Source organism: Triticum aestivum, chromosome 1D, assembly GCF_018294505.1.
Source record: "Triticum aestivum cultivar Chinese Spring chromosome 1D, IWGSC CS RefSeq v2.1, whole genome shotgun sequence".
NCBI lineage: Eukaryota > Viridiplantae > Streptophyta > Magnoliopsida > Poales > Poaceae > Triticum > Triticum aestivum.
Genome location: NC_057796.1, coordinates 436,994,165 through 437,013,950, shown reverse-complemented (window position 1 = coordinate 437,013,950; position 19,786 = coordinate 436,994,165). Strand labels below are relative to the sequence as shown.

The 19,786-nt window shown below is 46.4% G+C and overlaps 1 pseudogene; it reads left to right on the top strand.

The window, feature by feature from the left end:
* Window positions 1-879: 879 nt before the first annotated feature.
* LOC123160194 (uncharacterized) lies at window positions 880-19,583 on the top strand (annotated as a pseudogene).
* The last annotated feature ends 203 nt before the right edge of the window (window positions 19,584-19,786 follow it).

The window sequence follows — 19,786 nt, the reverse complement described above, 5'->3', positions numbered from 1 at the left end:
CAAAACCTGAAATGCTAGATGGATTGATTTTTCTGAGCTGTTTGTGCTCCCTGCATCTTTCAGCTCTCATTTTCAGTGGAGTTGTTGAATTATATGCTCTTATTGGACATGTTTTACGTGTTGATCCATCAATTGCTAGTTTGCTGGGTTTTGTCTCCGACCATCGTGTCGTGATGATTTTGCAGGTACCCCGAGAGGCCCTTGAGTTTGCCGGAATGTCGATTAACTTCCGTTCCGGCAAATTCGGGTACTCCATATGTCCTATTTTCAGCAAAGGTCATGCTGAAATTTTCTGTGAGTTTTAGCATGACTTTGCTAAAAATAGGACATATGGGGTACTTGCGACTAATGCATGGGCCGGGGTATCTTAGTACTTAATTAAGTAGGATCAACTACCTCTTGTGTTATACATATAGAAGTGTGATATGTTTACTGTCTCTTGGTGTTTGTCCTTAATTAAGTAGGGTATATTATTAGAAGATACCCATATATATCAGTCAACCTAGGGTGCCTCGGCATCGATAAACCCTAAATGATGAAAACTTAACTTAGCATTTAGGGTGCCTCGGCGTCGACAAACCCTAAATGATAAAACCTTTGCTTTTAGGGTGCCTGGGTGTCGATGAGAACCTAAATGATGTACGCTTAGGCTTTTAGGGTGCCTCGGCGTCGACAAACCCTAAATGATAAAAGCTTAGCTTTTAGGATGCCTCGGTGTCGACAAACCCCCGCGTAATTAGCTCCATATGGTTGCATTCTAATTAATGAAGCCAAATTTCTAAATGGTTCACATTCCTTCCGCAGGAGGCTGAAAGCAGTAGCGCGGGGTCGTCTCAGAGCTCCCCTTTCGACACCCCTTTAAATAGGGCGTTGAACGTAATGAAAAACAAGGATAAGCTCAGTAAGCCGTCGTCAGCTGGTCGTGTGGCCAGCAAAGGCTTGTCCACAAAATAGTGGTCATACTATACCGCTCGGAAAGCCAGTCGTGCGAGGTTCAAGAACTCAAGGCACAAGTGGTGCGGATTCCGGAGATTGTCCAAGAGCAAGTGCAACAACAACTGGGAACGACGCTCACCGCCATGGAGCCTACCTTGATTCAGGGGCTGACGACGTGGATTGCGGGCGGCCAACAGGGGCCTCCCCCGGTTCCCAGCTTCACGACCAGCAACTCGCACAACACGCAGGCGGCGCCGTTGGTGTCTCCGGTGGAGGCGGTATTCGTGTCTCCGGCGCCGGCACGGGCATTGGAGCTTAATGCACCCGGGTGTACGCCGGCCGGCACCTCGCCAGCAAGCGACCCCTCCGTCAGTTGCACGCCCGCCGTTGGCGGTGCCTCGACATTAGCCGAGCTCGACGGCATCACGGTAACTAAGCCTCTCGGCCGTTGACTTCATCTCCTTGCCTTTGATTGGGCATCCCTGACGCCCTACATGTTTTCGCAGGGCGCCGCCGACGTTCTTGCACTCTCCTGCACTTCGTGGGCGGCGAGTTGGTCGATGTCGCCAAGGGCAGAATCATTCAACCGGGCAACCGTGTGTTCCACGGTAATCCGATGCCACCCACCTTGTATAGGGTTGAACTGGTTCGGGTGCTGCCAGGCTGCGATGAGTTGTTACCTCCGATTCGACCCGCTGGGGCCGACGAAGATGATGTGATGACCCTTAGCGCCTGCGTAAGCTGGCCCCTGCTTTGGCCGAAGAGCCAGATTGGTTTGGGGGCGCGGGACACCACCCTACAGACAAGACCGCCAGTCGTGCCAGCGCCAAGCCATGGCAAGAACGCCGCAACGCTACCGGACATGCCGGACATCCCTATGGCACAGGATCCGGACATGCATATGGCACAAGATCCGGACGGCGACGACAATGACGACGGTACATTTACCAACGTCGATAAGTACTTTGCCGAACATGGGTACGGTGACGAATTCTGCGGGCCTCCTTCTCAAGAACCCAACCCTGAAAAAGACGACCGCGATCTAGCTGGTACGGCGGAGAAACCCAATTGCAACAGGTGTCGTCTGGCGTTCAGTTCTCAGGAGACGCCTCCAGCTGCCGCCTCACCGAGCCTCAGATAGCTGAGGTGCGAAATATTATCAGCCCCAACACGCTCAAGAAGGCGGTCTGTGAGCAGAACTCGATCCCATTACAGCAGATCAAGAAGAAGGGACGGAAACGAAAGACTAACAAGGGCGCCGGTGCGAGCCAGCCGGCACCGAGTACGATCCGTGCTCAGGACGGGCCACCTTCACCTAAGGATATCTCGAGGAGGGTGCGTGTGGTGGGTAGGGCGATGCTACCGACAAATATGCTCAATGCTGCAACCGGTGCTATGCGGAGTCTGCATGACAGTGTTCTTTCTTTGGAGAAGCGGCGTCTCAGAGAGAATGATGTGGCATACCCAGTTTTCGTGGCCAAGGTGCCAGAGGGCAAGGGCTTTGTCGATAGCGCCGTCGGGGGTACGATCGTCCTGCGGTTTGATGACATCTTTGCTATGTTTAACCTTCATCCGCTGCACTACACCTTCGTTCAGCTGTTTTCGCTGAGTATGGAGATGCGGATCATTAGAGACAAGACCCCAGACATTGTGATAGTCGACCCCTTCTACATGCGTGCCAAGATCTTGGGCAGCGCTGGGGTCCGGCAAGTCGCGAGTTCACACCTCGAAGGCGTCATTCTGGCAAACCCAGATAAGGATAACTTCCTCGTGCCTTACTTTCCCGAGTAAGTCATCCCCTAACCGCCCTGTAACATATGATTTTTTAGATTTCGATCATTCTTTTTTTTCTAACATTCCGTGTTCTGTGCAGTGACACACATTGCACACTCATCCTCTTAAGCCCGAAATATTTCATGGCCACGTATTTCGACCCGGACCGTGACTCCAAGATAGACTACACAAATACCAAGAAAGTTCTTGATGATGCTCTTCCCGGCTACGCCGCATCTGGAGGCACCTTTAAGAGGCCAGTTCGTAGGTACGGCAGGCACATGTTCACCCACAATATGACGTTCCCCTGCGTCAAGCAGCCGCCTGGCGGTCAGAAGGATGCCTACTACGCTCTCCATCACATGCAGGCGATCGTACGGGACCATAATCACCTTCTGCTACCAAATAATCTCAAAGATTGGGCCGCAAGCTTGGTGGCAATCCAGGACGCGGACATCCGACAAGAATTCTTTCGCATGCAGTCAGAGTTTGCAGAAATCATCCATCAAGATGTCCTTCGTACCTCGGGGCAGTTCTACCTCAAATATCAACCGTCCAACAGTGAGATAGACACAACGCTACAAATGCAGGTTGACAACGCCCGCGACTTCATGACCATCACGAAAGACGGAGGCTTCATCCACGCTCCGGTCCCATAAGTCGAGTCGAAAGTAGTGATGCTATGTGTTGTTTTGAAACATTGATTAGCTCATGTTGTAATTAAAGTTTAATGAACTTGTATGTCTCTTTGGTTTGGACAGTCGTTCAACTTAGATGTAATCGATGCTATTTATTAGTAGGACCATGAATCGTGCTATTAATGTCTTGCTTTTCTCTTCTGATCCTTTTGTTGCATACTTATATATTTCTTATGTATTGTCTGTTGTTTGGCTAGTGCATAGAGATGCCGTCGTATGTCGTGTACAAGGGTAAGGTTCCCGGAGTCTACGACGACTGGGAGGAGTGTCGGAGACAGGTTCACCGTTTCAGTGGTAACAGTTACAAAGGATACACCACTAGGGCGGAGACGGAATAGATACACGCGCTATCTAGCGGGAGAGAGGAGGGAGCGTTGGAGGAACCGGATGAAGACCAGTTTCATCGCGATGATGCTCATCGTGATGACTGCAGCTCTCTTCTATGTGATGGTAGTTTAGATGATCGATATCGACTTGTAATGTGAAGACAAACTCGCTACTCGCGGTCTCGAGACTTGTAATGTTCTATCTTTGTTCGGTCTTTTGAATTCGGAGACTAATATGATGAATTGTATTCCGAGACTAATCTTCTATTGTATTCGATGAATCTGCTCTTGCTGTGTGGTGCTGTCTATATTCTGTCCAATAATATATTTCGTAACCTGTGCAAATATCAGAAAAGAAAAAAAATCCCTAATATTCATACTAATGGCGCATCACCCCAACGTGCGCCATTAGTATGCCAAAGGATACTAATGGCGCATCACCCCACAGTGCGCCATTAGTATGGCAAAGCACATGTGTACATATCGCCCCCTGGGAGGCACACTAATGGCGCATGTTGGTCTATACTAATGGCGCACGGCGTGATGCGCCATTAGTATAGCAGATACTAATGGCGCACCAGTGGTGCGCCATTAGTATTTAATACTAGTGGCGTGGTACTAGTGGCGCACCAGTAGTGCGCCATTAGTAGGCAAAACTAGTGCGCCACTAGTAAGCCTTTTCCTAGTAGTGCTAGTTGGTGTGAGACTATCTCCTTCTTTTTGTCTTCTCCACAACCACCATATTTTATCCCACCTATAGTGCTATATCCATGGCTCACGCTCATGTATTGCGTGAAAGTTGAAAAAGTTTGAGAACATCAAAAGTATGAAACAATTGCTTGGCTTGTCATCGGGGTTGTGTGTGATTTAATACTTTGTATGATGAAGATGGAGCATAGCCATGACTATATGATTTTGTTGGATAACTTTCTTTGGCCATGTTATTTTGAAAAGACATGATTGCTTTATTAGTATGCTTGAAGTATTATTATTTTTATGTCAAATATTAAACTTTTGTTTTGAATCTTATGGATCTAAATATTCATGCCACAATAAAGAAAATTACATTTATAAATATGTTAGGTAGCATTCCACATTAAAAATTTTGTTTTTATCATTTACCTACTTGAGGACGAGCAGGAATTAAGCTTGGGGATGCATGATACGTCTCCAACGTATCTATAATTTTTTATTATTCCATGCTATTATATTATCTGTTTTGGATGTTTTATATGCATTAATATGCTATTTTATATTATTTTTTGGACTAACGTATTAACTCAGAGCCCGGTGCCAGTTTATTTTTTTTCTTGTTTTTGAGTTTTATAGAAAAGGAATATCAAACGGAATCCGTACGAAATAAAACTTTACGATGATTTTTCTTGGACCAGAAGAGACACGTAGGACTTGAAGAGGAAGGAAGAAGATTCCCGAGGGCTCCACAAGCCCTCAGGGCGCCCCCTGGCTTGTGGGCCCCCCGGGAGTCCTCCAACCCTAATCTTTGGCCTATAAATTCAGAAATATTCCTCAACCGACAAAGGCGTCCACCAAAATAATTTTCCGCCGCCATAACCTTCTGTTCCCGTGAGATCCCATCTTAGGGCCTTTTTCGGCATCCTGCCGGAGGGGGATTCGATCACAGAGGGCATCTACATCAACTCTATTGCCCTTCCGATGAAGCGTGAGTAGTTTACCATAGACCTATGGGTCCATGGCTAGTAGCTAGATGGCTTCTTTTCTCTCTTTGATCTTCAATACAATGTTCTCCTCGATGTTCTTGGAGATCTATCCGATGTAATCTTCTTTTGCGGTGTGTTTGTCGAGATCCGATGAATTGTGGATTTATGATCAGATTATCTATGAATATTATTTGAATCTTCTCTGAATTCTTATATGCATCATTTTGTATCTTTGTATCGAATTATCGGTTTGGTTTGGCCAACTAGATTGGTTTTCTTGCAATGAGAGACATGCTTAGTTTTGGGTTCAATCTTGCGTGATTTCACCCAGTGACAAAGTAGGGGTAGCGAGACACGTATTTGTATTGTTGCCATCAAGGGTAAAAAGATGGGGTTTTCGTCATATTTCTTGAGTTTATCCCTCTACATCATGTCATATTGCTTAAGGTGTTACTCCGTTCTTATGAACTTAATACTCTAGATGCATGCTGGATAGCGGTCGATGTGTGGAGTAATAGTAGTAGATGCAGGCAGGAGTCGGTCTACTTGACTCGGACGTGATGCCTATATTCATAATCATTGCGCTTTGCACTTTTCTATCAATTGCTCGACAGTAATTTGTTTACCCACCGTATTAGTTTCCTTCAAGAGAGAAGCCACTAGTTAAATCTATGGCCCCGACTCTATTTTCCATCATATATTTTCAGACCTATAAACCAAAAATACCAAAAATATCTTGCTATAATTTATTTACTTTTATTTTGTTTTACGTTTTAGTAATCTTTTATATCTATCTCTATCAGATCTCCCCTTTGCAAGTGACCTTGAAGGGATTGACAACCTCTTTATCGCGTTGGGTGCAAGTGTTTGATTGTTTGTGTAGGTGCATAGATTGGGAACTTGCTTGTATCTCCTGCTGGATTGATACCTTGGTTCTTAACTCAGGGAAATACATATCTCTACTTTGCAGCATCACCCTTTCCTCTTCAAGGGAAAAACCAACGCAAGATCAAGAAGTAGCAATGACTGTCTTGTCCTTCACTCCCACGATGTTTCTTTTCCCTGAAAGAACTATGTGGTGCTTTGGCTCATCGTGTGATGTATTTGCTTCCTTATCTTATCTTTTTCTCAGTTTGGTAGACATGTCCTTCACATAGAAAACCTGCGCCACATCATTGGCTAGGACGAATGGTTTGTCTGTGTAGCAGAATTGTTGAGATCCACTGTTATCATTCCGTACTGCGGGTCCAACTATACCCCGCCTCATGTCAGATTGACCCACTTACACCGAAACAAGGGGACCTTAAAATTACGTCCATAGTCAGGTTCTCATATCTCCTCTATGTAACCATAGTATGTGTCCTTTGCCCTATTGGTGTTTGATGCATCAAAGCGGACACCACTATTTTGGTTGGTGCTTTTTTTATCTTGGGCGATCGTGTAAAATGTGTTTCCATTTATGTCGTATCCTTGGAAAGTCAATACAGTCGAAGATGGTGTCCTGGCCAAGAAGTACAACTCATCTCCAACAGTGTTGTTACCCATGAGATGTGTTTGCAACCAACCGCCTAAAGTCCCTATGTGTTCACGTGTAATCCAGTTCTCAGACTGCTCTAGGAGTTTGGAGCGTAGAATATTCTTGTGTTCATTGATATATGGGGCCACCAAGGTAGAATTCTATATAACTGTGTAGTGTGATTGCGCCCAATAATGCCCGTCCCTACATATTATTGAATCCGCTCCTAGCGTGCCTTTTCCAGTCTACCCTCATGCCGCGATTGAGGAACACTAGTCGGCTTAAGATAAGGAATAAAGTCAACACAAAACGCAATGACCTCCTCTGTTTTATGGCCCTTGGAGATGCTTCCTTCTGGCCTAACACGGTTATGGACATATTTCTTTAAGACTCCCATGAACCTCTCAAAAGGGAACATATTGTCTAGAAATACAGGACCCAGAATGGCAATCTCGTTGACTAGATGAACTAGGACATGCGTCATAATATTGAAGAAGGAGGGTGGGAATACCAGCTCGTAACTGACAAAACATTGGACCAAATCATTCTTTAACCTTGGTAGGATTTCTGGATTGATTTCCTTTTGAGAAATTGCATTGAGGAATGCACATAGCTTCACAATGGCTAATCGAACATTTGCTGGTAGAAACCCCCTCAATGCAACCCGAAGCATGCAATTGTGTTATAATCACGTGGCAGTCATGAGACTTTAGGTTCTAAAAAAAATTCTCTGCCATATTCATTATTTCCTTTATATTCGACGAGAAGCCAAACGGGACCTTGATACTCAGCAGGCATTCGAAAAAGATTTCCTTCTCTGCTTTGGTAAGAGCGTAGCTGGCAGGACCTAGATACTACTTTGAAGGCATGTCGTCTTTTTCGTTCATACATTGCTGGTCCTACAAAATTGTCAATGAAGTTAATTGCGAAATGGCATCTGGAATTGATCATACCAAGTTATTGTTTGATAGATTCCTATGAGATATGAAACACTTCCTTATCATTTTTGTTGCACAAAACTAGAGTGGACAAAGACAGATCGATAACACAAGACGTACAAGTACTGGATAGCTTTGAGATCGGTGAAAGAAGATGAGATATCACCGTTCAGACCTCTCAAGGACAAGTCTCTGTATGTAGCAAATAATCAGTGGATAAGTTTCACTTGATAGTAGCAATGTAACCCTCTTCTCCATTTAATATTTCCAGTTATGATTTTCACTAACATAAGATCCTAACAGATTGATACGAACTACTTACACGTGTATAATCCTTGGGGGGCTTGCAGTGGCATAGCTACATGTCAACATGTCCCATGCCATAACAGTCTCCGGACCGCATGGGTCGTCGAACAAATTTTTATGCACCTGATACACTACAAGAAATCTGTTAATCCATGACAGACATGAATCGTCATAGGTGGGTGCAAAACTGTCAAGGATGGACGTCCATGACGGATTTGAAATCCGTCATGTATATCGCGTCATAATTTCACCACAGTGCACTCCATGACAGAATAACAAGTTCGTTATCGATGTAGTGTTAACATGCATGCCAGGTCATCATCTGACATGGGAAATGTGGATCTGACTTGGCAGCCTATAAGGTTATCGACCCAATTAGGATTTTGGCCCAATAGGTCATAGGTGGGTGCAAAACTGTCAAGGATGGACGTCCATGACGGATTTCAAATCCTTCATGTATATCGCGTCATAATTTCACCACAGTGCACTCCATGACAGAATAACAAGTTCGTTATCGATGTAGTGTTAACATGCATGCCAGGTCATCATCTGACATGGGAGCCAACATGGATCTGACTTGGCAGCCTATAAGGTTATCGACCCAATTAGGATTTTGGCCCAATATTTTGGTTTTGGCCTATGTGAAGGTTGGCCCATTTAGGGTTATAGGCCACTTATTGCCCGTACTGTAATCAGCCCAACAATCTTAGCTCATACTGATATGTCTTCAGCCCACTAATTCTATAAATTTTCATCACATCAATTATTTTATTAACATCGGTGGTAATACCATTCAACAAAGGAGTTTTCTGTCAAAAAAATACAAATGGCCTTAAAAACAAAAATACAAATGACAGAGACAAATGACAGCAAAAGGAAAATGCGCACCACAAAAAAATTACAAATTACAGAACTCCCTAAAGCACTATGCAAGCACTGCTACTCCTTGGAGTCGCCCAGCGTTCGCCAAAGATCCTGCGCACCCATCCCTCCATGATGCTCAATGGCCGCGCTTCTTTCCATCTTAGGCTCTTAGGCCTTGTACAATGGGAGATGCTTAGGGGAGGTGCTTAGAGAAATAAACCAGGCTTTTCTTAAGCACCGGTGCCTATTTGTACAGGAGAGACGCTTAACTAAGCATCTCTCCGGTAGAAATAGGCACCGGTGTTTCAGAAAAACTCGGTTTATTTTTCTAAGCACCTCCCTAAGCATCTCCCATTGTACAAGGCCTTAGCACACGTCCACGCCGTCTGTGTGTGCTAGATAAGCAGCGGTAGATGGGGATGATGAGCATGTCACTGCCCCTATGCCATCAAACTCCAGCACGCACGGTGGATGGGGAAAACAATCACCGACCCACCCCCGTAGTGCATAACGCTGATGACCGCCAGCCGTATCCTGGACTGGTCACTTTGCCGAACGGTATCATTGAGCCAACTTAGTCATGGGATCACTACAAACTTGCACCAGATTTCCTGGATATGCGTCAGAGGGTTTATGATAACAGAGCCATGCGAGTGGTCAACGATTTCTGGGTAAGTCCTTCCAAACACCTAAATGTCAATACCAAAAGGTTTAAATTTGCCATAGTCATGATTTAACCCTTCTCACATGTATGCATGTTTGTAGGATTTCTATACATGCGTTGAGGGTCAGAAGGATCGTGCAAATGTGGTGGTCGAGAATATTGCCAAGAAACTAGTCCATGACATGCACTATGAGGAGCGCGTCCGGTTAGTGGTCAAGTATTGTTGGGAATCGTAGCATAATTTTAAAATTTTCCTACGCTCACCAAGATGCATCTATGGAGTCTACTAGCAACGAGGGGAAAGGAGTGCATCTACATACCCTTGTAGATCGCAAGCGGAAGCGTTCCAATGAACGTGGATGACGGAGTCGTACTCGCCGTGATCCAAATCACCGATGACCGAGTGCCGAACCGACGGCACCTCCGCGTTCAACACACGTACGGTGCAGCGACGTCTCCTCCTTCTTGATCCAGCAAGGGGGAAGGAGAGGTTGATGGAGATCCAGCAGCACGACGGCGTGGTGGTGGATGTAGCGGGTCTCCGGCAGGGCTTCGCCGAGCTTCTGCGAGAGAAAGAGAGGTATTGCAGGGGAGGAGGGAGGCGCCCAAGGCTGTAGTGTGCTGCCCTCCCTCCCCCCCCTTTATATAGGCCCCTGGGGGGGTGCGCCAGCCCCAAGAGATGGGATCTCAAGGGGGGCCGGCGGCCAAGTGGGGGGAAAGGGTGCCTTGCCCCCCAAGGCAAGGGGGAAGCTCCCCCCCTAGGGTTTCCAACCCTAGGCGCATGGGGGAGGCCCAAGGGGGGCGCCCCAGCCCACTAGGGGCTGGTTCCCTTCCACTTTCAGCCCACGGGGCCCTCCGGGACAGGTGGCCCCACCAGGTGGACCCCCGGGACCCTTCCGGTGGTCCCGGTACAATACCGGTAACCCCCGAAACTTTCCCGGTAGCCGAAACTGGACTTCCTATATATAATTCTTCACCTCCGGACCATTCCGGAACCTCTCGTGACGTCCGGGATCTCATCCGGGACTCCGAACAACTTTCGGGTTTCCGCATACATATATCTCTATAACCCTAGCGTCACCGGACCTTAAGTGTGTAGACCCTACGGGTTCGGGAGACATGCAGACATGACCGAGACGCCTCTCCGGTCAATAACCAACAGCGGGATCTGGACACCCATGTTGGCTCCCACATGCTCCACGATGATCTCATCGGATGAACCACGATGTCGAGGATTCAATCAATCCGTATGCAATTCCCTTTGTCAAACGGTATGTTACTTGCCCGAGATTCGATCGTCGGTATCCCAATACCTAGTTCAATCTCGTTACTGGCAAGTCTCTTTACTCGTACCGCAATGCATGATCCCGTGACTAACGCCTTAGTCACATTTTGCTCATTATGATGATGCATTACCGAGTGGGCCGAGAGACACCTCTCCGTCACACGGAGTGACAAATCCCAGTCTCGATCCGTGCCAACCCAACAGACACTTTCGGAGATACCCGTAATGCACCTTTATAGTCACCCAGTCACGTTGTGACGTTTGGCACACCCAAAGCACTCCTACGGTATCCGGGAGTTGCACGATCTCATGGTCTAAGGAAAAGATACTTGACATTGGAAAAGCTCTAGCAAACGAAACTACACGATCTTTTATGCTATGCTTAAGTTGGGTCTTGTCCATCACATCATTCTCCTAATGATGTGATCCCGTTATCAATGACATCCAATGTCCATAGTCAGGAAACCATGACTATCTATTGATCAACGAGCTAGTCAACTAGAGGCTTACTAGGGACAGGTTGTGGTCTATGTATTCACACATGTATTACGATTTCCGGACAATACAATTATAGCATGAATAATAGACTATTATCATGAACACAGAAATATAATAATAACCATTTATTATTGCCTCTAGGGCATATTTCCAACAGTCTCCCACTTGCACTAGAGTCAATAATCTAGTTACATTGTGATGAATCGAACACCCATTGCGTCCTGGTGTTGATCATGTTTTGCCCTAGGGAGAGGTTTAGTCAACGGATCTGCTACATTCAGGTCCGTGTGTACTTTACAAATATCTATGTCTCCATTTTGAACACTTTCACGAATGGAGTTGAAGTGACGCTTGATATGCCTGGTCTTCCTGTGAAACCTAGGCTCCTTCGCAAGGGCAATAGCTCCAGTGTTTTCACAGAAGAGAGTCATCGGGCCCGACGCATTGGGAATCACCCCTAGGTCGGTAATGAACTCCTTCATCCAGACTGCTTCCTGTGCTGCCTCCGAGGCTGCCATGTACTCCGCTTCACATGTAGATCCCGCCACGACGCTTTGCTTGCAACTGCACCAGCTTACTGCTCCTCTATTCAAAATATACACGTATCCGGTCTGTGACTTCGAGTCATCCAGATCTGTGTCGAAGCTAGCGTCAACGTAACCCTTTACGACGAGAAACATATCCTTAGTCCTCTTCAGGTACTTCAGGATATTCTTGACCGCTGTCCAGTGTTCCTTGCCGGGATTACTTTGGTACCTTCCTACCAAACTTACGGCAAGGTTTACATCAGGTCTGGTACACAGCATGGCATACATAATAGACCCTATAGCCGAGGCATAGGGAATGACACTCATCTCTTCTATATCTTCTGCCGTGGTCGGGCATTGAGCCGTGCTCAATTGCACACCTTGCAATACAGGCAAGAACCCCTTCTTGGACTGATCCATACTGAACTTCTTCAATATCTTATCAAGGTATGTACTCTGTGAAAGACCAATGAGGCGTCTCGATCTATCTCTATAGATCTTGATGTCTAATATATAAGCAGCTTCTCCAAGGTCCTTCATTGAAAAACACTTATTCAAATAGGCCTTTATACTTTCCAAGAATTCTATATCATTTCCCATCAATAATATGTCATCCACATATAATATGAGAAATGCTACAGAGCTCCCACTCACTTTCTTGTAAACACAGGCTTCTCCATAAGTCTGTGTAAACCCAAACGCTTTGATCATCTCATCAAAGCGAATGTTCCAACTCCGAGATGCTTGCACCAGCCCATAGATTGAGCGCTGGAGCTTGCACACTTTGTTAGCATTCTTAGGATCGACAAAACCTTCTGGCTGCATCATATACAACTCTTCCTTAAGGAAGCCGTTAAGGAATGCCGTTTTGACGTCCATCTGCCATATCTCATAATCATAGTACGCGGCAATTGCTAACATGATTCGGACGGACTTCAGCTTCGCTACGGGTGAGAAAGTCTCATCGTAGTCAACCCCTTGAACTTGTCGATAACCCTTAGCGACAAGTCGAGCTTTGTAGATGGTCACATTACCATCCGCGTCGGTCTTCTTCTTAAAGATCCATTTGTTTTCTATGGCTCGCCGCTCATCGGGCAAGTCAGTCAAAGTCCATACTTTGTTTTCATACATGGATTCTATCTCGGATTTCATGGCTTCTAGCCATTTGTCGGAATCCGGGCCCGCCATCGCTTCTTCATAGTTCAAAGGTTCACCGTTGTCTAACAACATGATTTCCAGGACAGGGTTGCCGTACCACTCTGGTGCGGAACGTGTCCTTGTGGACCTACGAAGTTCAGTGACTTGATCCGAAGCTTCATGATCATCATCATTAACTTCCTCCCCAGTCGGTGTAGGCACCACAGGAACACTTTCCTGCGCTGCGCTACTTTCCGGTTCGGAAGGGGTGACTATCACCTCATCAAGTTCCACTTTCCTCCCACTCAATTCTTTCGAGAGAAACTCCTTCTCCAGAAAGGACCCGTTCTTGGCAACGAAGATCTTGCCTTCAGATCTGAGGTAGAAGGTATACCCAATAGTTTCCTTAGGGTATCCTATGAAGACGCATTTTTCCGATTTGGGTTCGAGCTTTTCAGGTTGAAGTTTCTTGACATAAGCATCGCATCCCCAAACTTTTAGAAACGACAGCTTAGGTTTCTTCCCAAACCATAATTCATACGGTGTCGTCTCAACGGATTTCGACGGAGCCCTATTTAAAGTGAATGCGGCAGTCTCTAAAGCATAACCCCAAAATGAGAGCGGTAAATCGGTAAGAGACATCATAGATCGCACCATATCCAATAGAGTGCGATTACGACGTTCGGACACACCATTTCTCTGAGGTGTTCCAGGCGGCGTGAGTTGTGAAACTATTCCACATTTCCTTAAGTGTGCACTAAACTCGTGACTTAAATATTCTCCACCACGATCTGATCGTAGGAATTTTATTCTCCTGTCACGTTGATTCTCAACTTCACTCTGAAATTCCTTGAACTTTTCAAAGGTTTCAGACTTGTGTTTCATTAGGTAGACATATCCATATCTACTTAAATCATCAGTGAGAGTGAGAACATAACGATATCCTCCGCGAGCCTCAACACTCATTGGACCACACACATCGGTATGTATGATTTCCAATAAGTTGGTTGCTCGCTCCATTGTTCCGGAGAACGGAGTCTTGGTCATCTTACCCATGAGGCATGGTTCGCACGTGTCAAATGATTCGTAATCAAGAGACTCCAAAAGTCCATCTGCATGGAGCTTCTTCATGCGCTTGACACCAATGTGACCAAGGCGGCAGTGCCACAAGTATGTGGGACTATCGTTATCAACTTTACATCTTTTGGTGTTCACACTATGAACATGTGTAACATCACGTTCGAGATTCATCAAAAATAAACCATTGACCAGCGGGGCATGACCATAAAACATATCTCTCAAATAAATAGAACAACCATTATTCTCGGATTTAAATGAGTAGCCATCTCGAATTAAACGAGATCCAGATACAATGTTCATGCTCAAAGCTGGCACTAAATAACAATTATTGAGGTTTAAAACTAATCCCGTGGGTAGATGCAGAGGTAGCGTGCCGACGGCGATCACATCGACCTTGGAACCATTCCCGACGCGCATCGTCACCTCGTCCTTTGCCAGTCTCCGTTTATTCCGTAGTTCCTGCTTTGAGTTACAAATATGAGCAACCACACCGGTATCAAATACCCAGGAGCTACTACGAGTACTGGTAAGGTACACATCAATTACTTGTATATCACATATACCTTGAGTGTTGCCGGCCTTCTTCTTGTCCGCTAAATATTTGGGGCAGTTCCGCTTCCAGTGACCACTTCCCTTGCAATAAAAGCACTCAGTTCCGGGTTTGGGTCCATTCTTTGACTTCTTCCCAGTAACTGGTTTACCGGGCGCGGCAACTCCCTTGCCGTCCTTCTTGAAGTTCTTCTTACCCTTGCCCTTCTTGAACTTGGTGGTTTTATTCACCATCAACACTTGATGTTCTTTTCTGATCTCCCCTTCCGCTGATTTCAGCATTGAATATACCTCGGGAATGTTTCCATCCCCTGCATATTGTAGTTCATCACAAAGCTCTTGTAGCTTGGTGGAAGCGACTGGAGGATTCTGTCAATGACCGTGTCATCCGGGAGATTAACTCCCAGCTGAGACAAGCGGTTGTGCAACCCAGACATTCTGAGTATGTGCTCACTAACAGAACTGTTCTCCTCCATTTTACAGCTGAAGAACTTGTCGGAGACATCATATCTCTCGACCCGGGCATGAGCTTGAAAAACCAGTTTCAGCTCCTCGAACATCTCATATGCTCCATGTTTCTCAAAATGCTTTTGGAGACCCGGTTCTAAGCTGTAAAGCATGCCGCACTGAACGAGGGAGTAATCATCAGCACGTGATTGCCAAGCGTTCATAACGTCTTGGTTCTGTGGGATTGGTGCATCACCTAGCGGTGCTTCTAAGACAAAATCTTTCTTGGCTACTATAAGGATGAGCCTCAGGTTCCGGACCCAGTCCGTATAGTTGCTGCCATCATCTTTCAGCTTGGTTTTCTCTAGGAACGCATTGAAATTGAGGACAACGTTGGCCATTTGATCTACAAGACATAGTGTAAAGATTTTAGACTAAGTTCATGATAATTGAGTTCATCTAATCAAATTATTTAATGAACTCCCACTCAGATAGACATCCCTCTAGTCATCTAAGTGAAACATGATCCGAGTTTAACTAGGCCGTGTCCGATCATCACGTGAGACGGACTAGTCAAAATCGGTGAACATCTCCATGTTGATCGTATCTTCTATACGACTCATGCTCGACCTTTCGGTCCTCCGTGTTCCGAGGCCATGTCTGTACATGCTAGGCTCGTCAAGTCAACCTAAATGTATTGCGTGTGTTCCGAGGCCATGTCTGTACATGCTAGGCTCGTCAACACCCGTTGTATTCGAACGTTAGAATCTATCACACCCGATCATCACGTGGTGCTTCGAAACAACGAACCTTCACAACAGTGCATAGTTAGGGTGAACACTTTCTTGAAATTATTATAAGGGATCATCCTACTTGCTACCGTCGTTCTAAGCAAATAAGATGCAAAAACATGATAAACATCACATGCAATCAAATAGTGACATGATATGGCCAATATCATCATGCTCCTTTGATCTCCATCTTCGGGGCACCATGATCATCTTTGTCACCGGCATGACACCATGATCTCCATCATCATGATCTCCATCATTGTGTCTTCATGAAGTCGTCACGCCAACGATTACTTCTACTTCTATGGCTAACGCGTTTAGCAATAAAGTAAAGTAATTTACATGGCGTTATTCAATGACACGCAGGTCATACAAAATAATAAAGACAACTCCTATGGCTCCTGCCGGTTGTCATATTCATCGACATGCAAGTCGTGATTCCTATTACAAGAATATGATCAATCTCATACATCACATATATCATTCATCACATCTTCTGGCCATATCACATCACATAGCACTTGCTGCAAAAACAAGTTAGACGTCCTCTAATTGTTGTTGCATGTTTTTTACGTGGTTTGTAGGTTTCTAGCAAGAACGTTTCTTACCTACGTATGACCACAACGTGATTTGCCAATTTCTATTTACCCTTCATAAGGACCCTTTTCATCGAATCCGTTCCGACTAAAGTAGGAGAGACAGACACCCGCTAGCCACCTTATGCAACTTGTGCATGTTAGTCGGTGGAACCTGTCTCACGTAAGAGTACGTGTAAGGTCGGTCCGGGCCGCTTCATCCTACAATGCCGCCGAAACAAGAAAAGACTAGTAGCGGCAAGAAGAATTGGCAAACTCAACGCCCACAACTACTTTGTGTTCAACTCGTGCATAGTAACTACGCATAGACCTGGCTCATGATGCCACTGTTGGGAATCGTAGCATAATTTTAAAATTTTCCTACGCTCACCAAGATGCATCTATGGAGTCTACTAGCAACGAGGGGAAAGGAGTGCATCTACATACCCTTGTAGATCGCGAGCGGAAGCGTTCCATTGAACGTGGATGACGGAGTCGTACTCGCCGTGATCCAAATCACCGATGACCGAGTGCCGAACGGACGGCACCTCCGCGTTCAACACACGTACGGTGCAGCGACGTCTCCTCCTTCTTGATCCAGCAAGGGGGAAGGAGAGGTTGATGGAGATCCAGCAGCACGACGGCGTGGTGGTGGATGTAGCGGGTCTCCGGCAGGGCTTCGCCGAGCTTCTGCGAGAGAAAGAGAGGTGTTGCAGGGGAGGAGGGAGGCGCCCAAGGCTGTAGTGTGCTGCCATCCCTCCCCCCTTTATATAGACCCCTGGGGGGTGTGCCAGCCCCAAGAGATGGGATCTCAAGGGGGGGCGGCGGCCAAGTGGGGGGAAAGGGTGCCTTGCCCCCCAAGGCAAGGGGGAAGCTCCCCCCCTAGGGTTTCCAACCCTAGGCGCATGAGGGGAGGCCCAAGGGGGGCGCCCCAGCCCACTAGGGGCTGGTTCCCTTCCACTTTCAGCCCACGGGGCCCTCCGGGACAGATGGCCTCACCCGGTGGACCCCCGGGACCCTTCCGGTGGTCCCGGTACAATACCGGTAACCCCCGAAACTTTCCCGGTGGCCGAAACTGGACTTCCTATATATAATTCTTCACCTCCGGACCATTCCGGAACCTCTCGTGACGTCCGGGATCTCATCCGGGACTCCGAACAACTTTCGGGTTTCCGCATACATATATCTCTATAACCCTAGCGTCACCGGACCTTAAGTGTGTAGACCCTACGGGTTCGGGAGACATGCAGACATGACCGAGACGCCTCTCCGATCAATAACCAACAGCGGGATCTGGATACCCATGTTGGCTCTCACATGCTCCACGATGATCTCATCGGATGAACCACGATGTCGAGGATTCAATCAATCCGTATGCAATTCCCATTGTCAAACGGTATGTTACTTGCCCGAGATTCGATCGTCGGTATCCCAATACCTAGTTCAATCTCGTTACTGGCAAGTCTCTTTACTCGTACCGCAATGCATGATCCCGTGACTAACGCCTTAGTCACATTGAGCTCATTATGATGATGCATTACCGAGTGGGCCCAGAGATACCTCTCCGTCACACGGAGTGACAAATCCCAGTCTCGATCCGTGCCAACCCAACAGACACTTTCGGAGATACCCGTAATGCACCTTTATAGTCACCCAGTCACGTTGTGACGTTTGGCACACCCAAAGCACTCCTACGGTATCCGGGAGTTGCACGATCTCATGGTCTAAGGAAAAGATACTTGACATTGGAAAAGCTCTAGCAAACAAAACTACACGATCTTTTATGCTATGCTTAAGTTGGGTCTTGTCCATCACATCATTCTCCTAATGATGTGATCCCGTTATCAATGACATCCAATGTCCATAGTCAGGAAACCATGACTATCTGTTGATCAACGAGCTAGTCAACTAGAGGCTTACTAGGGACAGGTTGTGGTCTATGTATTCACACATGTATTACGATTTCCGGACAATACAATTATAGCATGAATAATAGACTATTATCATGAACACAGAAATATAATAATAACCATTTATTATTGCCTCTAGGGCATATTTCCAACAAGTATCACGCGGACTATCTCAACCATAGGATTTCCAAATAGGAGGCTCGAGGGACGCATCTTTCACGGGACAATTACTTCAAGGCAAGTGATGATGGATGCTTGCTATTCCCTACATTACCACAAAATTAGAATCCTTACTAAGATGTATTTTTTTAATTTACAGGTGATTCCTCGGTGGTGCGCTGACAAACGTCCGTGCTGGGAGAAGATCGTCGAACGGTGGACAGATCCAGGGTGGCAGGATGAACACAAAGTAATATCTGAACGGCGTAAGTTGATGGGGGGTCGAGGACACCGTCAAGGCAACCACACCATCCCAGGTGTCGTCTCAAAACATGTAGGCAACCACATCCTTTTCATCATGTTCTCTTTCATTTGTGAGCATTCCCTTGATTGTTTGGATCGCTTTCTTTTGCAGAAAGAAGACACTGGCAAGGATATCACTTACTTCGAGGCATGGACCATCAAACGTACCAAATACGACAAGGACAAGGACCCTCTCCACCCGGAGAGGGACTGGATCAGCTCTAAAGCCCGGTCAGATGGAGAGAACTACACCAAAAAATTGAAGGAGACGTACAGGCCTGACGCTCATCCTCACGTGCTACCGTTTGACCCTCTTGTGGCCATTGCCGCGGCAGGCGGTAGACCGAATGGCCGGATGGCGGTTCACCTCGATTCTGTCATAACCTCCTCCCTTCCGAGAGTCAACATGCTCCGTGATATGAGTAATGGCTCTACTCCTACCGTAGAGCGTCACGTACCACATTCCGTGAGCATTATTGAGGATATTCAGGTCAGTGCTTCTTCATTGATCCTTCATGGTCCTGCATATTTGCATTTCAACATGACTGACATTTGCATTGCCATATTGTAGACTCGACTGATTGACACCGAGAAAGAACGAGATGAAACCGGGCCAAGCTGAAGGCACAAGATGATCTAGTGAAGTCTTTACAACAAATGGTGGCCAATCTTTATTCCATGCAAGCCAACCAGTGCCAGAGATGCCACCGACGCTAGAGTGGAACACTGTGAGTTTCGTTCAAACTATTTCTATCACCATTTTCGGCATTACCATATGCATTCATCTCACTATTGGGTCAATCCATCACAGCTCAACCCATCACA